Below are 15221 nucleotides of genomic sequence, written 5' to 3' on the forward strand. Positions count from 1 at the left end.
CAGCAACAAATAATCCAAACAGTTATAAGTGAAAAGTAATCATAGCTTACAGTTCTGTATTATCAGTGTGGCAGTGAGTGCACTGTGTGTGCCTGCCACTTTAAGGGCCTGGAGCTGGCAGCCTCCAGGTGCCTGATTAGGGCAGCCATTTTGGAGACAGCAGCTGCCTATTTAAACAGGGCAGTTTGGCTGCAGGAGGCCAGGCAGTAACATTGCCTGGTTGAAGGGCTGCTGTGAATGAGTCAGAGGTAAGGGGGAGCTGCAAGGGGTTGGCAAGGAGGCTCCTGGTCCTGGGCATGACCTGAAACTGCACCCTGCTGGGAGTGGGTGGTCTGGTGGGGCTCTCAGTGGCACGGGAGCCCCCGGGAAATGCCAGGCCAGTGATCAACCCGGTGAAAGGCGGGTTGGGGCGCCTTAACCCCTAGCTCCCACCACCGGGTGGGTAACCCCATGAGTTGTGGAGGGGCCCAGAGGGCGGACCCTGAGAGAGAGAGAGAGAGAGAGAGAGAGAGGGGCTTGAGACCCGACCTGACAAGAGAGTACCCTTGACTGGCCCAAGCTGGGGCCAGGACCAGAGAGGGTCAAAAGGGCCAGGGGCCCACCGCGAGGGACGCCCAAGAGCCAGGGGTCCTGACTGGCCTGGAGGTGGGCCAGGGCCAGTTAGCCGAAGGTCCCGGGGGGACCACACCCGAGAGGGGAAAAGGGCTTCATGGGGGGGCTAGTAGCCTGGATGAAGGCGGAGAGGCCGCCTGATCAGGAGGGATCATAGAGGGGTCCTGTTTGGACGAGTCTGGGGCCCAGCGTGGGGGCCGGAAGAGATGAAAACCTAGATGCCATCTGCGAGGCTTGGGCTGTGGTATTAGGGGAGGTCGGAGCTGCAGAGCGCCCCCTGGCATTGGGGGATTACAATGGGTAGCCTCCTGCTTAATTAACATCTTAATTGAACTAATTAACATCTTAATTGAACTAATTATCATCAAAGGCGTGGTGGGCGAGATAGGCAGGCGGTTGCCCACCAGGCAGGGGGTGGGCTGTGGAGATCGGCCCCTGGAGGCCCCCTGTCACAATCAGCACCAGGAAAATAACCAATGACTATGCAGCATATCCATTTTTCGCCATTTTCTTCACAAATTAAAGAAAACAATCCTTTATTGAGACTTCAAAAGCAGTTTCCAAGGGGCTACCTCTGTTGTTCCATGAATCCTGAGTTGACTGCAGGCAAGTTACAGGACCACAGTCACCTGAAACAATTTTATTAAATCAGTTTTTCTAATCAAACCTTGTTAAAATACAGTTTGTATTTCGCCATGTTTAAGACATTTTCCAAGCCTCCTGAATGCTGTGAGCTGGCTTTTCAGGATATACAGAAAATTATCCACAGAGCAAGTGACTTTGAATACCTCAGGAGAAAAGGTTGAATATTCCCTCTTCTCCTAACACTTGGGGTTAAAATTCAACCAGTTTCAATGAATAGCTTAGGGAAAGGGGCTACTGTGCCACACTGTCAAGGCTCATTGAGAGATGAACAACTCTGCTAAAAGATTGTTTGCAAGTCAAGTGATCTTGAAAATTTCTCTCAGTCTACGCTACTTCAGTGAAGAGAGGCTTTAATGGCACTAGAACAACTGAGATGAGGCATGGAGGTGGCACCTATAATCGTTTCTTAATTTAGTTGAACAATTTCAGGGAATACTCGTTCCAAAAAGAACTATGGAGAGAATTAATCTTCTGTGGAAAAAGAGAAAAAAGAATGTTGCATTTAACTGGGATCAATTCTTAGGCATCAAAAGCAAGAAATCAATGGTTTAGCTATTCATGTGAAAAGGCATACTGGTTTCTACTTTAAAAATCTAATTTTTAACAAAAAAAAATGCTTGTAGAAATTTCATGCGATGCAGAAAAAAAGAGCAACTCACCAAAATAAACTAGAAATACTGAATGGGCATGTAGATTCAGACATAATGTGTGGTCTTTTTCCTACCTACAGCCATTACAAATGGCTAACTATCCTCTCTGATGCCACTGCCTATATTTATATAATCGGCTGTTGAATGGTCTTCATCTTTGATATTATCAGGCAACAGGATTAAAAAGAAATGACCATGCGATTTACAAATAGAGCACAATGAAAAGAATAAATTGAAGAACATGAAAACATTCTAAGAATAAATCTAAGGCATTCTAGAAGCAAACAGCATCATGTAGAAGACAGATGGCTTCTAAAGAATCTAAAGATGAGTTTGGGAGGCAGAAACACTCTCTTTGAGCAACACTGATAAGAGAGAGCACAAATAAATGTTGGAAAATATGAATCCAGAACACAGACAAAAAAAAGCTCAAGTGATTTCTCGCACTGGCTAAAATTGATCAGCTTCTCCTAACACTATCCATCCAGTGATATCTTAATTCCATTAAAGGAAAAATTTCTAAGAGTTAAATGGAAGCAATATTGGACTTTAAAAACATCTGCGGGAGAGGTCACCAACCCACAAAAAAGGTCCAGTCCAGCACAAGGAGATCCATTCTGACATGTGGTACTGGTATCATACAGCTGCACCATGCTTCCCATCCCCTCTTATGGACTCCCCTTCACTATGAACCCTGCTGTTTTGCAGCATCTGAGCTTACTCTTGCTGCAGAGGAAATCTGGTAGTAGCTGCTCAAAGTGGTGCAGACTTCTAGACTGCAGCAATAGCCAGAACACAGGTACAGTGGGTCTGTGGGAATGGGGGGTCGTGGGGGGGGCAGAGTCTCTGGGAACAGAGGGAGTAGGGTTGGGGAGGGATGGGGCTGGGCCATGTCCATGTGAGAAGTGGAGGGGCTGATAACTGGGGTAAGATTCCCCCCAGTTTGGGGGCAAGAGTGGACAGGATTGATTTACCAGACCTTTCCTCCTCCAGCCCCAAAACTGCGAAGGTCACACACAACTGATATCTTCCACCACTCCCATGCCCCACATTTTGTTCCAGGTAGAGTCTGCAGCAATAGCCAGGGCACAAGCTCCAGCCCACACTTGCAAAAGGCTGCCAACCCCTAATCTGCAGCAGTAACTGTAGCAACAACATTTAACATACACACATAGCTGTTAGTAAGACATTCACATTCATATACATTTCTTGTAAGCTTTTCTTACAGCCAAACCTTAGTCTGACTGAAAGCAACAGCAACCTCAGTTTTACTTGAGTCCCAAATGGCAGGGATAGAGGTGGCAGAGAGACATGCCTGGCTAGTGGAGGCAGGAAGACATATGAGGGTCAAATTCTACACATGGAAAATTGTAATACATTTATGATTTAACATATATAAAATATAATTATTGGGGGGAAATCTTAAACTCAATGTTACTTTGGATTCAGGTAAATATTAACATTTACCTGAGTGTTATATGGTGACTACCAAATAGATGCTATTTGATAGTCACCATATAGAACACTTCCTATTTTCAAGGAGTTTAAATAAACTTTAAACATTTATTGCTTAATTTAAGAATAGTTCTCACATACCCTGGATATCTGCTTATAATCATTTAGACAGGCCACTAGTTCTTATATCTCAAGTTGCCTGGAAGGACTACTGACAGTATTCAACTTGTTCTTCCAGCTATTAATGGACTCTGGGGTGTTCAAATTCACTTGGGAAACACGTCATTACAAAATCTGGAGAAAATGTAAAATATGTCAACATATTTTGATCCCAGTGAAGTTGTTTGTGTGCTTATCAACATAGAACCATTTCCTTCTTCTGACAGGAAGGAAAAATAGTTACATTGCTACTGACTTTTTCCATATAATGAGGAGTATCTGGTCATCTCTACCGCTTAACAAATAAACCATGCTTTAAAAAATGAAACAGAACAAGTAACCATAAATAAGAATGAGAGTCTGTTACCAACGTAATTTAAGTTAATCAATTTTGCAAAGTGAGGAACTGGGGCTGGCAAAGAGTTTTGCTCCTTCTTTCTATTACCTCTCTCTTATTCCATCCTACTGCCTGCCTACCATATTGTCTCTTTTTTCGTTTAAGCCCATATACTTCCAGCCTGCCTACCTGACTAGGTCTCACCTAATCCTGTGCCTTGATCCTTCCCTAAATTCCTGCCTGCATCTTTGCCTAGCCTACACGTGTGCCTTCTCCTGCCCAGTTCTGACTTGCACCATGCCTATCTGAAACTGTATCTTGCTCCTACCCAGATCCCTGTCTAACACCTGCCTTTCTCTGCTCCTGCTACCTTGTCTGTCTGTTTCCATTCTGGATTGTTTGGTTCCTGCCCTACCTATTCCTATCCTTAGATTGAACCACTATGATCGTCCGCTTGCCTCCATCACAAATCTGTAGTGACAATTGGCTTTGTACCTCAGACTCAGCTGATACTCCACGTGATTTCAGTGCTCTCTTATTCTAGCACACCTCCTTGGATCAACTTCCCAGGCCCAGTCCACTTTAACATTGGCTCATCTGGGAAAAATGGCAGGGTAGAAGGTGTATGGAGTCAAAACAACAAATTATTCTCTCAGTGCATCAGCCTCCTACATCTTTGTATCTTTCACTTCTCCTCTACTGCCATTTCTAGAATGACATGTTCCAGCCCTTCCTCATCACAGACATCTTTCTTGTTCTCCTGCTTTCACATTGGTCATATGACATCTTCCAGAGATGCTCAGTAACTTTTCCCACATTTATTCTCTCCTTTCTTAGCTCTGCCATCTTCCTAGCTAAACAACTCTGCTCCAGTTCAAAAAATTGAAGCCCTGCAAAAAACAGAATTTTTATTACCTTTGTCTCACTCCTCAAACCCTCCTGTCACCTTCTCACTTCACACAGGATCTCGCTAAACATTTCTAAGAAATGCACCAGCATATCAGGGCTGCTCAGTGCCACAAAGCACCAGTGGGGACAACCACAGCTAGACCTGCATCTTGGTGAGCAAAGCAGGCAGAGGGTGCTCTGATTTTCTATGTTTAAAAAACCAAAATCAAATGCCAAAATATATATGCATTTAGAATTTATTCTATTATAAAGACTGGGGCTTCTAAACTGCTTTAAATTGTAAATATATAAATAAAATATTGTGTTCAACTGATATATATATATATATATATATATATATATATATATATATATATATATATATATATATTAGTGGTGCTTCATTTTAATCTCAGAAAATCACAGATGGGGGGGGGAGAGGGGGGTTAAATCAGAAAATTTGAGATTTTTAAACAGAGAAAACCAGGATACCTGCTATACTACTCCACAGTAACATACATATGTAGATTCACTCATATTGTCCAGTGTGTGCATGCAGCTTAAACACAATTAAGAGTATGCACATTATATTTAGAAGCTTATACCTTTAATCTACAGGCCATTTACATGGGATGTCAAACACTGATATTCAGCCAGTCTGCACTAGAAGAAAAAGCTATTAAATGGTTTGAACAGGTGATCAGAAGTCAAGGACTGCTGATTTCTAGTGATGTCTATAATTTAGAGTAGTCCTTATGTACAGTCAGACAAACCAGTTAACCTGCATGTGACTTAGGTTGAAAGGCATAGATTGTTGAACATACCTTATGTTAGTGTTATAACAACAGCTACGGATTTATTTTTGTATAGATTTTTATTCTCTTACTATTACTAACATATATTTATTACTGAATTATATTGGGTAACCGGTGTATCATAGTAACATTATATACATTTGGAGAAAGACTAGGAGGAGGAATTAACAGGCAGCAAAGGCATTTTCTATTTTTCTTTTTTTAAACACAAAACCTAATTTGAAAGAATAAGATACCTTGCATTTCATATCTGTGTGATCTGTCCAGCTCAGCTGAAACTGCTGTTCAATATTCTAACAAACAAATTTCATCTCCCAGCACAAATATACGTTTTTTAGAAACTGGAAGGCTTCCCCCTCCCACCTCTCACACACACAGTTGTCTTGAATGATTGCTTAAGCATTGCACAGCTAGATAAAAAATGTAGGGTCACCACACCAGTTTTATTGTCACTGAAGTGTTGAGTCATCTATAAATGTTGAGGAAGATAAAATGTCCTATGCTAGCAAAAAATGACTTATTTCTGCAATGTTTTTGCCAAAATCTACAAGTTGTTGGACAGTATTTAACCACGTTTCTGAATATGAGCAAGCCTCTCAAATTTGTAAAGGTTTGCAGAATGTATTATATGTCTAATAAAATCTGAGAATGTGTTTACCTTTCACACAAACATTTTAATTATGTTGGATTTGCATTTTATGGTTTGTAACAAAACCACTAAAAAGACAAGTTTTGAGTACATGCTTGGTATGGGATAGCTGTGGTAGAAAAGATTTTTGCTGACACTCATTACTACCAATTTTTCATTTCTAACTTTCATAAGAGTTATGCAGAAAATTTGGGGCATTTCCCCCCCCGCCCCCTCTGAAAAGCATGAATTAGTGACATTTTTCTTCTGCAGAAGATATTTAGAATGGCAAGAATAACTAAAAGCCTATTCTAGCAAGTTCCCGAACACCCCATTCCTGGCAGGCCAATCAGATATTTAATTTTTCTGGAAAGTGGCAAATGATGACCAATGTCACGCTGGTAACTCAGTAGCATCATAGGAACAGAAGTTGTAAAAGAGAAACGCATATATTAATATAGGAGACAAAAACAAAGAAAGAAAACTGACCTGTAAAAACAGTTTCAAGTGAAAGAAGTTAAGGGGAAAAAGAAAGAAATCAAATGGGACTTATTCACAGAGAAGTGTAAGTGTATATTTTTGTTTTGCAAAGTGCTGTATATCAAATAATAGAAAGTCAGCTTTCTAAAATGTTGACATCTAACCATTAAAAAAAAAAGGTTCAACAAATGAGGGCTTTTGTTTTTTTGTTTTCTAAATTCTCTTCATAATGTATTACTTGTCAACTAGAGAGCAGAAACTAGTCAGATTTTTTTTAATACCTGTATCTGAATTCTGATGCCTTATTGCTTAAAGGCTTATAGAAAGTTTTACCCATGGATAAAGGTATAGAAAATGTAAGCATAAAATATGGAACTAATTGTTGCTTCTTCATCATTGCCTAAAACATACATTTATAAGAAAATAATCCACAAGAACACTAATGTAGCAGATCAAGAGCATAAGAAGATCCAGTAGCTGATGTTGAAAACAAAAGGTGCATCCCCACGAGCATGCAATTGTGGTTTGTGGTACTGCCAACCTGTCTTCAGCACCACAAATTGCACACATTGCACATGCCTGTGTTCACCATGCTAATTTGCAGTGCAGTGGCATTTTTAGAAACCAGGATTTCCCATGCCAGAAGAACATGAGGAAGTGTATATGGCAGCAGTGTGCACCACCCAAAGCGAGCCTGACCAGCCAGAGCCACATTCTGGCTGCCGGCCAGGCTCCGCATGCCTGGATCACCACCACTGCAGCCTTGGGAAGCCCCCATGGCTGCAGATAAGGCTACTGGGACCAGTTCAGGTGCTGGCCTCAGCCTCCTCGACCCAGCTGGGGCAACTTGCCATATTCCAGAATATGTGTGCAGGGGCATGCCAGGGGACAACTAGCAGCAGCACAAATGTGCCATTGCTAGTTATCCCCAAGGAACACAAATTCTCACTCATGGGGACATGCCCAAAAGGTTTAAATTAAATATATATGTGTATGTGTATAATGTGTATGTGTCTATAAATAAACAGTGAAGAAAAGTACTCAGTGGAGCAGATTCTCAGGAATGTGATCTAATAACTATCAAATGAATTTTTCACTTCAAATTGTCTATTTTGAAAAAGGTAGACTAATCATAGGTTGAACTGGAGCCAAAATGTAGATATCTAAGTCTACTAGGTGAAATTCTATGCCCTAAACTGCACAGGTGGCCAGCTTAGTTGATTGCAACTGTCCCTTTAAACATTAATATCTATTAATCTTTTATTCCATGCCTTTGGTGTTTCCAGATATGGATGCCATTTTGCTTTTTTTTTTTTTCCCCATCAGAGGAAGTAGAGCATTGGCAATGTGTAAAGGGTGCACACAGGCGTACATGCGCCCCCTGACAGAAGTGCCACAGATGCTGCCAGAGGCACCTGCAGGTGGTAGCCATTTGCCCTCTCCCCCCCACCCTCACTACCGACACAGCTGCCAGTGCCTGTGGGCAGTTGCCAACCACTGGTGGGCGCACCCCCCTCCCCCCCCACCATTGACACCACCGCGGCTACCTGCGGGTGGTCACTGTGCCTCCCCAGCCTCTGGGAGCATGCATTGCTCATGAAGTACAGACTACTTTAAAAGGTCTCAAGAAAGTCATAATTTATTTTGCCAGTTTGATAATATTAACAGAATATGAGGTTCAAATTGAGTCATACTTTGCAGTAGCTTGAAAATAAAGGTTTTAGGTTGACTGTGGTATTTCATGTCAGCTGCCTAGGCAAATTTCAGAGCATCAGATCACGTGTTGTAATATTGTTCATCACTGAATTATATGGAATGAATTAGGAGTGAGACAGATTTGCTGAACTTCTAAATAAAATAACCAAGCAAAATAAAAACCAATATAGTTATTGAAACAATTTATTCATGACAACACTATTCACAGTATTTTAAAAAAATATATGAGACAAGTTTTACTTCCATTTACACCAGTATAACTTATACTGAAGTCAGTGGAAATTCGCAAATTGTCTTTTGTTGACAAGATCTTACTTTAAATGCATCTTGAGTTTAAGCAAGAATAATGACAGTAGCCAATGGAATAAAATAGCCACAAACCAATTGTCTCTTACTGCCACACCCAAGCAGATTTTCCAATGACAAGCAAGGAGAAGTCATCTTATGACTTTCCCCTTACAGCGAAAACTTACATCATTAATAACACTACTGAAGCTCTATAAGTAGTTGCAACCATGGAAACATTTCTGCCTATAACACATTAACAGCTGCCAATATTTCATTCAATGGTAATCTCTTGCAGCATCATACAATCAGTGCTATCTCTTGCAATACTGCTTCGTGAATTTAGTGACAAATTATATATATACACATATTGTATATATAAATACACACACACATACACATATACATACATGCATTATAATTGTAATATATATTATTGTCACTAAGCAGTGTGTGCTTATATATGTATTATAAATAGATAATGCACCTGATAATGTGCAAAATTATCACCTTACTCTAACATTTTTGTGAAATAAAAATGCAAATTATATTCAAATATAGCTCATCACAATGTTTCCTTTCAAATTTGTGAACACAAAGATATGTGTATGTATAAGAAGGTAGAGTTAAATGTCTGTGACCCCTTAACTAGAAATCATAACATTAATATGGCAATAAATTGGGGTAGGGAGGGGTAGAGGATTTTGTGTATGAAGTCCCCCTCACCCCAGTTTCCTTTTCTTCCCATCATACATTTCATTCTATGTTAATAAATGTTGTGTGGATTCCTAAGCAGGGCAAGGAGAGAGCACATAGGGTGTGTCTACATGCCACCATTTGGTGATGTTGTTATGGTGCCATGCTTCAGTACTTCCTTTTGGAAATAAGTAACCATGTACTGTACTGCACTGTGTGCATGGTGCATGATTAGATTTTGCTGCTACTTTGACATAGTAGTGTGCTAAAATGGGAGGAGTGTGCTGATACAGTCAAGTAGCTGCCGATCATGTGTACACTTATGTGATCACTATATTGCTATAGCGTGCCATGTGGTGATGTAGTGCATCACTATGGCAATGTGTAGACACATCCATAAAATACAAATTTATTTCATCCTATGGTAAGAAGAAAGAACTCTTTTAGGTTAAGTTAGTTTTAAAAATTGTCTTTTATATCCAGAATTAATATTTAAAGAAAATATAGTCAGTCTCTATTAAAATTAAAATGTTACATTCTTAAATTATTAAGCACTTTCAACAATGAACTATTTTTAAAAGGAATTTAAATATTGTTAAATTTTCTATCAAATGAGAAAAAAAAGTTTTATTTTTTTTCTAAATACCATTATCTTTATATCTTGAGATAATTGTTGTGTTTTTATATTTTAATCTCTCTGCCAATGGTGTTACTCTTCTTATCGGTATAGAGATCACTAAGTGGTAGCAGATAGAATGTAATTAGATTTTTAAATCTGAAAAAGGGGTAATAAAATGCTCAGCTGGTAAAAATTCCACAGGCCTTTATATGTAGAGGACAAGGAGATCCAGCTCTATCAGGAAGGCTAGGAACAGACATGACACACAAACCGTGATCAAAGTGATCAAATAAAAGTGATCAAAAACTGGCTTAAACCTGTAACAGAACATAAGTTCATTGCAAATAAACCAGTATCAAAATAGCTGAAACTGGTTTAAGACAAACCTGGTTGAATGTAGTATCATACTTAATTGATTTGGGTCAAACTGGTTTATGCAATGTCTGTCCCAGACCCCTTCCTGGTTTAAATTAAACCAGAGTCCTCCAGCATCCCGGATGCTTTGCAGCCCTGGGCTGGGCTGTCTACTCCAGAGAACAGGTTAACCCCTCCACTCCCTAGCCAGAGCTCCAGGGGAGACTGCAGGTACAGCAAGTTTTGCCTGGCTTCCCCCTGCCCCCAGCACCTTGCTGCTCAAGCAAGGATCAACCTCTCCCTCCCTTCCCTCTCCCATAACATGAACCACAGCCCCATTGACCCTAGGCATGGGGTATGCTAGCTAATGCTGAGGGGTGTCTGTGTGTGTCCCCAATTTAATTGGGACAGGAGGACAGAGCAATATCTACTTGGAGGTTTTTGGAGCTCATCAACAGGTCAGCTAGTAATGTCCCTCTACCCCTTCCTTGGAAAAAGGTGTTTAAGAAGAGCTTGAACTCATGAGAGAGACTTTTGTTTTGCTGATGAGCTGATAAACACTCTATTATCAGCCCCCTGCTAGTTCTATCATCCCCCTGCTGGTTTGCAGCCCTGTCAGGTTTGTAGACAGTATGAAGAAGCAGGGAGAGGGAGATTGAAAAGCTCAGTATCATCAACAGATGCATGCACTGCACCTTCCCTCCCCCCTCCCCCCCTTTGCCTCAGAGTACTACCTGGGGGTTAGGATCTGGCAATGCTCCCACCCAGAGCAGTGAGCATGGAAAAGCCTGGGATGGTGCAGGCCAGGGTAGGGGTTTACGCCCCTTCCTAATCAGAGTGTCCTGCCAGGACCAGGCCACACCCTCCCGCAGCTCAGCATTGTCCAAGGGAAGGGAGGGCTGCTCTAGTACCCTCCAGCTTCTATCCTGAAGCACTGCAGGCATCTGCCTGCATTTCCTCAGTCCAGAGGGAATGTCTGTATGGTTGCAAACCCGTTTAACCTAGGTGGGTTAGAATAACCTGCAAAGACTGAATCAATTCAAGCTCAGGCTTTTTGAATGTCTGTCCTTAGCCAAAAAAGCTCTTCTCTCATGGTATAGTATAGCTACTGTTACCACTCAGTGGCAAAAAACAAACAAGAAAAAAAAAAGACCCCCCCCACCACACACACACACTATCTCTGAGACTAACACAAAACCTTGGAAGCTTTGGTTTGAATACTATTTCCATTTTCTGTGTCTTTTGAATTTCTTCAAGTTTCACAACTATTGCAAGCTCCTCTCAGTTCTAGAAGCTATAACTGGCAGCAAGGGGACAAATATGCCCTGCATAAAACACTCTTCCCTTCAGAATCTATTCTCTGCCACTGTGGGATACAAAGATACTGGATTATTGGATACTGGATACATGTGTAGCAACGTGCCCCCCGCCCCAGTTTTTCTTGTTTTCAGTTTTTTTAAAAATACATTCCCTCCCCTTCCCCTAACCATTTCTGACTTTCTCACTGACCTCTCTATCCCGTATAAGTGATTACAAGTAGTACTAGGTAAGCTAAGTTCTTGTATGATATTATTTTAATAAGCTCCTTTTTTATATTGTAAATAGTGTTCTGCTATATTTGTATTGATTTTTACTGTTTTATATTGTATTATATTGTATTCCTATCATTTTTGCATTGATTCTATTGTTTCATATTAATACTGTATGATCTAGGCCTGTGTCTGTAAAGTAATGTCAAGCTTCCACCTTGTGTCCCCTGCCCTATGCAATATGTTACAACTATGACTCATACCTACCCCTCCTATGTAAATTGGTTTTCCTTGAGTGTCTGACACTAAAGAGTTAATGGATGAGTGAAACACAATGATAGCAGGACCCCCTATTAAATCACCCCACCGTCGAAAATACAGTCGAAAATACCTAGACCAATGACCCAGCCATTGGAACCACCCTCCGCATTCCTGAAACAAAAGATGAGGCAAACCGCCATTGTGCCAAGGCTGTACATGCTCAGTATGAACATCTGGAACCCTCTGGAACAGGACTGACATTGCCTGGACAGGCGCTCCCTATAGGAGATCAGAGGTAGTCTGCCCCATAAAAAGGGGTAGTGAAGACCTGACTCCTTGGGATGCCATCTTCACCTGGACCAGACCTGCTTCACGCTATGCTGCCTATCAACTGAGAGGCCCTGCCGGTTACCCCTTCTGGACAACACCTGCTGGAGAAAGACCCCGACTGGCCATCGAGGACCCCCTCCCAGCCTGGATAGGTAGCTATCACCCCCATCCTCTCTTCAACAAAGGACATGGACTCTGTTTCTCTTCCCCTACCTGGACTCCAACCCTTCCACTGAGTCTCTTTCTCCTGCTACCATTGTGTGAGTGTGTGTGGAAACCAAGCTGTACAGTACAGTGTTTATTTAATAAAACTGTTATTTGGCACCCTGAGTTGGGTTTTGCTTTACTACGGTTCCAGCCCTGCTCCAATCTCTGCTCATCGCCCCTCTAACTTCTGTCTCATTTCTCCCTCTCCTGCTTCTGGATCACCACCATCTCCAACACCTGTCCCATGCTCCTGTGACTCCAACCATCCTGAGCTCCTCTCTGCCTGCAAACTTTTGTTTCTTTGCTATTGCCTTATTCCCACTGCCTTTCCCGCAAGTCTGTGCCACTGCTATTGCCTCATCCCCACTGTCTTTTTCCCTGATCTCTGTCACTTGCTCTTTAGTTACCAAGCACCCCAAGCATAGGTACCACAAGCACCAACACACACACACTGTCACCCGAGTCAGTGTTTAACCTGTGTGTATCTGTGTATGTATGTGTGCATTGTGTATGTTTCCATGTCATTATCATTAGGGTGTGTATGTGCTTGAATCAGTGATATGAGTGCCTGTGCAATTGTACACCACACCCTCCTGCCTAACAGCTTGATATTGAGATTCTGAGAGTTGGCCTGACCCCACATGGACCTGTGTTCTGACCCAGTTTGATATTTTCTCTGTTTCCTCTGTTTTTTACTTTTTTTCCTCCTTAGTTTATCTAAATGTCTTAGTTTATCTTAATACCCAAAAGCAATCCATGGAATCTGTAGGCAATCCCATGAATAAGAACAAAAATGGATTTTTCAATACAGTCAGATGAGAATGTTTTTTTTAGCTGCACATAGTATCATGACAGGATTGTCCAAAAGTAAAAAGAGTTTCTTAAATCAGAAGTGTTGGGAGACCTAAGCTCTACTGCTATTAACTTTCTTTACTGGGGCCTTCTTGTAAATGAGACATTGCCATCTATACAGCATTCTCCTAGTGAAAGGGGAGGGGAGGACAAAGAAAAGAAACAGGTTTGCAGCCATGAATTGAGATACCTATGAAAATGAAAAGTGCAACCAAAGCATAAGCCTCTTAGGTTTTAACAATTCAGAGCAGAAGGGCAGAGCAAAAACTACTAACAGTTAAAATGCAAGGAGAATCCACAAATATAATCAAATTAGAAAGACAGGAATTAATTGAGTTCTAGCAATAAGAATTCAGCAATTTTAATGATAAGCTAGGCAAGATTTTGTTCAATCAAATACCACAGTGACATTGGTAATATTGATCCTATTGCCAGACTACCTAATTGAACCCCAGTTTTAAAGGAGAACAGTGAAAAGAATCAAATTGGATGAAGTATGAAGAGATGGAATTATTTGCACATAATGGGAATCAGTATATGTCAGGTTCTGATAATTGTCAGATATTGTATTCATGACATTTTAGTTTTACTGAGTTCCCTAACTTCTGCTTCTGCTTTCCAAAGGTCCTAGCAAGTTTTGTTTCCATTACAAAATGTTTAATGTGCTTCTCCTGTCTTTAGATAGCTGCCATTATAGAAACAGGAATTCACTTTTTCATGTTAAGTTCCAGTTTCTCCAAATATCGTTTCTCATTAATTTTTCTCTTCCACACATTTTGCAGTATGTCACCCCACTTCTTTTGTAGTTTGTAGGACCTTCCTTCTAACCATCCACTCGGCTTCCTATCTTTTCATGCAGCCTCTCAAATCTTGTTATATTGTCAGCAATCCCATTTTACCTTGCATTTTCTACAGCTTTAAAAATCTTTGACACTTCAGACCATTCTTTCCTCATGGCTCACCTGCAGATACTTACAATCCCTTTTTATGGTTCGGCTCCCTCTTCTTAAATTGCTCTCTCTGTCTGGCAATACTTCCATTTTAGCAGCCCACAGAGTTCAATTCTCATCTCTCTGCTGTCTTTTCCCAGAATGTCAGTACTTGAAGTTAAAAGCAGTGAGAGACTACTTTTTGCCATTCCTTATTTAGCCACCACTTTTACACCAATGATTCTCCAGTTTAAGTAGCTTCTTACACTTTCAGTGATTCATTCCTCTCATCACCCTCTGACCCCTTGGTCTAAAATTAATCTGAAAATACTTCTGTTAAAATATTTCAAGAAACAGAAGTGCTTCTCTTGAACAAGGAATACATACCATGCAATGCTATTTGTCCCCCCTCTCTTTATTTTCTTTTTTTCAAAATCTGCCTACAGTTATGTTGGCAACATTGCTTCAACCTTACCTCTAGTGCAGCTCTAAGCTCAGTTTTCCTTTCTTCTCAATGTGCTACATATTTCCATTTATTTGGGAATACATATAAAATCAGTCTTGTTGGGTTTTATTTCCCTCTCTCTGCTCATATACCACTGGATTCCTTTTCACTGGTACAAGAGCCATTGCTTTTACTGTTCATGCTGTCTAAATGGATTTCCTGTTCCTCTTTGCCTTGAAGCCACATGTGGAAAAGTCTCTTTTATCCTTCACTTATATCCCTTCGTTTATCTCTTCCTTTGCAGTTGTTCAATTAGAGATCTACAACAG

The sequence above is a fragment of the Alligator mississippiensis genome, chromosome 5 (assembly GCF_030867095.1).
Source record: "Alligator mississippiensis isolate rAllMis1 chromosome 5, rAllMis1, whole genome shotgun sequence".
Taxonomy (NCBI): Eukaryota; Metazoa; Chordata; order Crocodylia; family Alligatoridae; genus Alligator; species Alligator mississippiensis.